This window comes from Chrysochloris asiatica, unplaced genomic scaffold, assembly GCF_000296735.1.
Source record: "Chrysochloris asiatica unplaced genomic scaffold, ChrAsi1.0 scaffold00021, whole genome shotgun sequence".
In the NCBI taxonomy this organism is placed as follows: Eukaryota; Metazoa; Chordata; class Mammalia; order Afrosoricida; family Chrysochloridae; genus Chrysochloris; species Chrysochloris asiatica.
The window spans coordinates 27030488-27036914 of record NW_006408539.1 but is presented as its reverse complement, the minus strand read 5'-3'; positions in this window follow the sequence as shown (position 1 = coordinate 27036914).

Below are 6427 nucleotides of genomic sequence, written 5' to 3'. Positions count from 1 at the left end.
TATAAATGTAGCCTAAAGTTAACTTCCAAACTTCTGGATTTAAAACATTATTGAACAATTAATAAAGTAATATACCTATATCATTTATGCTTCAGGGGAGTATTTGAGAGGGAAGCACATTTATCTAGCATGTGCTCCTTTGAGGTGGCGGGTAGGAATACGGAATTAGTTTAGGGTTAGGACGGTGGCTGGATCTACACAAGGCCTAAGACTTTGTTTAGTGTTAAGGTTATGGTTAAGACTTGGGTTAAGGTTAGGGTTAGGAGTATGGGCTGGACTAGGGCTAGGAATAAGTCTTGGTCTGGTTTTTGCCTTGCAGTTACTGTTGTTAAATACCATCCAGTCAGTTCTGACTCATAGCGACCTTGTGTAGGGTTTCTGAGGAATGGCTGGTGAGCTCGATCCACCAACCTTGCGGTTTAAACCAACCTTGCAGTCCAGCGCATTGACACACAGCACCATACTAGGACTCTAGGAATAAGTCTTGGACTAGTTTTTGCCTTACAGTTAGGTTTAATTTTGTTTCATTATTTTACTTTTTTTTCTTCTTGTTGAAATCAGCTTGGTTTCTTCTTTAGTTGGACATTCTGCAACTAAAATATTCTTCCTTTTTATTTTGTGAAGTGTTTTGGTTGATGTTTTTGTCAAAAACTGATATTTCTGGTTCCTCACAGAACATTTCTGAAAGTGGAAAGCAAACAGTTTTATTTATATTTTAGATCATGTCTGTTCCTAATATGAAATTAGTTTATAGTTAGAAATACATGGTTTATGTATATCACATGTACTCAGTAGATTCTGAGTTTGGGTGTGGAACTGTAGGATAAAACAGTAGACCACAGGGCTGGTTTAAACCTCAAGGTCGGTGGTTCAAACCCACCAATGACTTCTTGGAAACACTAGACAGGGTCACTATGAGTCAGAACCAACTCGATGGCAATTAGCAACAACGACTTTAATCTATTCTCGAGACAAAAGCCTTGGAAACATACATAGTGTTGGTTCCATACCAAAAGGTACAGAACTACATTACAAGGACAAGTAACTCAATAAAAATGTAGGAAATGCCCTAGTCACTATAATGATGTTCTATTGCCTCAGGACCAAAACAATTATTTAGTTACAGATTGCAGAAGAAAGTTCCATTTGCAATAAGTGTCATAGCCTCTGTTTATAAAGAAGTTTGTTTTGATAGGATTGAAATGGCTAACATAGGACTCTGACCCAATTTGTTTAAGTAAAAGAGACATTTCCTATCATTAAACAGAAGAAATGAATTCTTAGGATGTACAGCGTGACGCCATAGGATAAGCACTCAACTTCAAGGACAGTCTGAACCACAAGGTCAGCAGTTCAAACTCACCAGTCACTCCTCGGAAACTCTATACAGAGTCGCTATGAATCGGAGCTGACTCTACAGCACTTAATCTTAACAACAACAATGACAAATGTCACCTGATGAGACATAACTAGAAAGAATTGAGATAAATTTATGGCAGCTCATAGTCATGGAATGTTGTTGTTGGTAGGCACTATGGAGTTGGTTCCTTGTATATAACAAAAGGAAACTTCCTGAACCATCCTCACCATGGTTGCTAAGTCTCAGCTCATTGTTGCCACCACTGTGCCTATCCAATTCATGGCATACCTAGAATGAAATCATAAATGTGATGCATTAGTTAGTTTCCAGGAGAAAAAGTAGATTGCACTATGTGCTCAAGGTGGGGTCTAGTAGAAGAAAACCAAGTTAAACTCTATTGAAAATAAATATTCTGGTAGAATTAAAGGAAGATAATTTGCATCATCCTTATGACCCCCTTCCACACATACACACACACTGTTTTCCCAAACATTAGAACACCTTTCTCTTCAATTTCAGTTAAGCTTCTCTCCACCAGAGTGCTAATGTATGGTAACCTACATGTTGTATCTTAGATACAGGACGGTATCTGACACCGCACAAGTATCCAATCAATGGCTAACACTCTTATTGCTATCTATAGAGATGTTTCTAAATCTAAGAGAACAGTACCTACTACAAACATCCTAGAAATAATACCAACCGTAACTAGTCACTTGTTAATGGAACACCCAAAACAAGTAACTGCACACTAACATAACTGTAAAAACATGTTCCTTTTAACTTTTAGTTCTAGCCTGAAAATTTTCTGAGCATGTTTTGGGACTAAAATGACCTCACATGACTGGAATGTCTCCCTACAGGTAGAACGTTTAATCAATAAGTGAGAAAATAATATTCAGTTTCTCAATCAATATGCTGTTTGACAGTTAACAGTTTCATTCTAAATGGCATTCACAAGCCTAAATGTAATCCTAACCAATTTTCTTTTTCCATTAGATAATAATGCATATTGTTCTCATTCCATAATTTAAATCACCATATAGTTGAGATGTTTCTACTGTGCATGGAATGTAAACATGTCATTGATACATAGAAAAGTTTTTGTTGTCATTTGTAAAGGTTATGATGGTTTGGTTCATGTATGTTAGCTATGCTTATAGCATGGTTTTGAAGAAAGTTCCTTAATAGCAACGTAAAGATACATAGATATGTGTGAGGGATTGCTACTAATTAGCATCCCCAAATTGGCCTAATTATCAGTCTATGCCTCACGTGTCTTTCGTACACCAAGTGTCGTCTGTTATTTATGCTTGCACACAAATTAGCACTCTATGATGGAGTGATAGAATTGTGTTTATTTTGACAGTAAGCTATTGTCAAATTAATATAGCAGTGGAATAAAGTAAACTAACTGCAAACAAGAATTAACAATTTCCACTGTGGTGCTGTAGGATAAGCTCTCGAACTCAAAGTCAGTTTGTACCACAAGTTTGGTGGTTCAAACTCACCAGCCGATCCTCAGAAAGCCTATCTATACAGGGTGGGTCTCTATACCATTGACTCGATGGAACTTAACAACAACAACCTCACAAATAGAGTCCTGGTGTGGAGCTGTGGATTAATGAGATGGACTGCAAGGTCGTTTTGAATCCAAGGTTGGCGGTTCAAGTGCTATGAGTAGAAACCAGCTCAAGGACACTTAGCAACAACAACAACAACCTCACAGGATAGTTAAGATAAGGAAACCAATGATGGCTGGGATCCAGTTTTCTTGTAAATCCAGCTCATATGCCCACCATATTATAAAAATATTGAATTAAAGGATTTCATTTCTACTGAATACATTTTAGTAGAATGATAGATTTGGGGGCTCTTCTATATTTCGTATTATGGCGCTGTGAGTTAATGCACCACACTGCAAAGCCTCGGAAACCCTATTCAGGGCCACTATGGGTCAGTACGGCACTCAACAACAACTACTATTTTGCCCATTGTGTTAAGTAGAAAACATACGGCTCCAAGGTTCTGTCAATGCCATGCTTGTAACCCTTGTGCCTCACTCAGAGGGCCATTCTGTTTCCCAGTTGCTGTGTCCTTCTGATCCATTCATCATGGCTGAATTGATTTGAAGAATACTTCAATGTCTGTGCTAACGGATGAGGCCCTGGCCGTTGCAAATCAAGAGAGTATTGTTGTTATGTGCTGTGGAGTCGTTTCCGATTCATAGCGACCCTGTACAGGGCTTCCGAGGTTGTAAATCTTTACGGGAGCAGAAAGCCTCACCTTTCTCTCGCGGAACAGCTGGTAGTTTCTAACTGCTGACCTTGCGGTTCGCAGCCTGATTCGTAACCAATATGTTACCAGAGCTCCAGTAGGGCCTAAGAGTCATCAGTTCAAGGTCAGCAGAACCTATTCCGGAGAAGACCCGGATTATAGGGATAGCATTGGAACACAGACAGAATTTTCAGGGGAAGGAGAGCTGAAGGGAGAAGCAATGCCCGCGCTCTGTTTGAGGAGCAGCCGTAGCATGCACCTTTAGGGTGTATTTTTGGGAGTCTATCAGAAAAGGTACAGCATGCAAATCAAGGGAAAAAGTATTTTTTTAAACTATGATTGTGAAAGTCCCATTATGAACAGAGCTCCTACTAAATACTGCCTGTGTTTTGGTTGGAGCTGGCTCGGACAGCAACCACCGTGATGTGTGTGCCAGGGCTGCCCAGGCAATCCTGACTCTAGGATTCATCATCTTGTCAGAGTTGTTTGTGAGAGCCGTGAAGATCGGCAGTATCAGGGGGAGCCGCTCAATGTTGTCAGGCTAGGCTATTTTTGGAGGATTCAGGAAGAACGTCTGTGGTGGTGGTAGTGGTGGTGGTGGTGATAATTTTGCAAAGCCCAGCGCTGCTTTTGGGATTCAAGTTGCCTATCTTAGACAAGGGACTCTCCTGTCCAGCCACCTTGCCGAGCGGGCGGCAGGGCGGCCCCGACGCCCGTAGGTGGCGCCCCAGGCCCGTGCTGGCTCGTCTCGGCGCCCCCAGCGCGGCTCCAAGCAAGGCGCATCTCCCAGGTCGCTCCAGAGCTTAGCCTTCGCTTCCATCAATCCGCGCGAGCGCCAGCGCGCTCCCCGAGCGCTCTGGAGCAGACGCCCATCCTGGCCATAGCCGGCCGCTGCCCGGCCCCGGGCTCTCGAAATCGTCGCCTCACAGCCGCAGAAACCGAACAAAGCCCTACGCCAAAAATTTTTTTAAACATTTTTTTTCTTCTTCTTTTAAAAAAACAACTGTGTGTTTTTTTTTCGGTTTGCTTTTTATTTTATTTTTTTCCCCTTAATTATGAAAGTGGTCACGCTCTTCAGGGGTAAGACTTGGAGGGAATTTGGAAAAGACGACAAAGAATCGCAAAGAAGAGACCGGAACGGTGCTTTTGAGGGGGCCTGATTTTCCAGCCGTCTGGGAGGCTTGCGCTCCTGGTGCCAGGTAAGAGCCGGGTACGGGCCCAGAGGCGCCGGGCGCAGCAGTTTGTACACGGGTGCGGGCGAGGTGTATGCTCGCTAGAGGACCCGGTGCGGGATTCCGCGATGGGTGGGCATGGCGTGGGGAGCGGGCTTCAGTGTGGCGAGTGTGGCGCGAGGTTCCTTGGATGGAGACGCAGACCGGTTAAAAGATCCGGTGCGTGGAAGCGGGTGTGGTGAGCGAGCGGTGTGTGCCTGGTAAAGGACCCGGTGCGGGCCTGGGGTGGGGCGCCAAGCGGGTCCGATGCAGAGCGCACAGAGAGGCACCGTGGGTGCAGGTGCGGGCCCACTAGAGGACAGGGTGCTGGTGGGTGTGCGGAGTGCGGACGCGGGGGTTCGGGCACAGTTTTTGCCCGTGGGAGACCAAGAGCAGTACAGGAGGCGGACAGGTGCGGACACGGTTTGTGCCAGTGGGGGGCTGTGCCTGGTGCGGGTGCGGGGCTTCAAACAGCGGCGGGCGGGCGGTGCAGGGTGGTGCAGTGGTGGCCCTGCGGGGGGACCCGGCGGCGCGGCGTCCCTCCCTTGGCACAGCTCGCCCCATTCTCTGTGCAGAACTTAGCAGCCATCGCCAATCCCGGCTTAGACGTGCCAAGTGACGACCCTGACCCACCTGCTCCGGGTCCGTGCGTTGATGGCACTGGCGTGGGTGTTTGGCTGAGGACCGTCGCGGGTCCGCAAGCTGTCTGCAGGAGAGAGGTGGGACCTGCCTCTTCGTGCGGAGCAATGGGGAAAGGACAGTCCAGATTGCGAACTTCTCTCTTCTTAGAAAGGGAGTCTTGTGGGGGTGGCCGGGAGGAAGGCGGCGCTGTGTTGTTCCTGGTCCACTGCTGTTCCCGGTCCCCTCGAGAGGACCAGCCACCGGGGAAACTGCGGGCGGGCGCAGGGGAGCAGTGCTGCGTCCCGCGAGAGGAAGGGACCCGGGTTGGTGACCAAATCCGATCAGTAGCCGCGCTGGGAATCCTGTCTTGGGAACCTCTGACGGAGTCTGCCCATCTCTGGGGGCTCCCGGGGACTGCAGGCGCGGGGAAGTGGGAGCTCTCCATCGCTCGTTTTGATTCTTTCCTTACTATTTTTCACCCCAAAGAGCTTCTTGGGGGTTTGTTCTTTGTGTCGAAAATGGACAAAGTCTTTACAAAATTGGGACAGGACACTGCCTGGATAAGAATGGGTAGGAGGAAGGGAGGAAGGGAGGAAACTGGGTCCTTGGAGTGGCTTTCAGTGAGGCTGGATGGATGGTTCTGGGACTTCGTCTCCAGGCCCCATCTGGAGTGCGTCCTCGGGTCCACCGACTTGTCTGCAAGAGGAAGACTTGCACAACTCCGACCCCTGGCCTCCTCCCCTGGCTCCACCCGCAGCCGTCGGCCTGCCTCGCCTTGCGCGCCAAGTTCCCCGGGCGTGGGTGGACGTGTCCGGGATGGCTTCCAAACCCGGCGCTCCTAGCTAACTGTGGGTTATTTGCCCTGACAGGTCCGCGGGCGACTTCCAGCTGAGGACGACCCTGGCCTTGACTGTCAGTGCTGAGGCCAACAACCGGAGGAGGCATCCCCGGGCGGCGC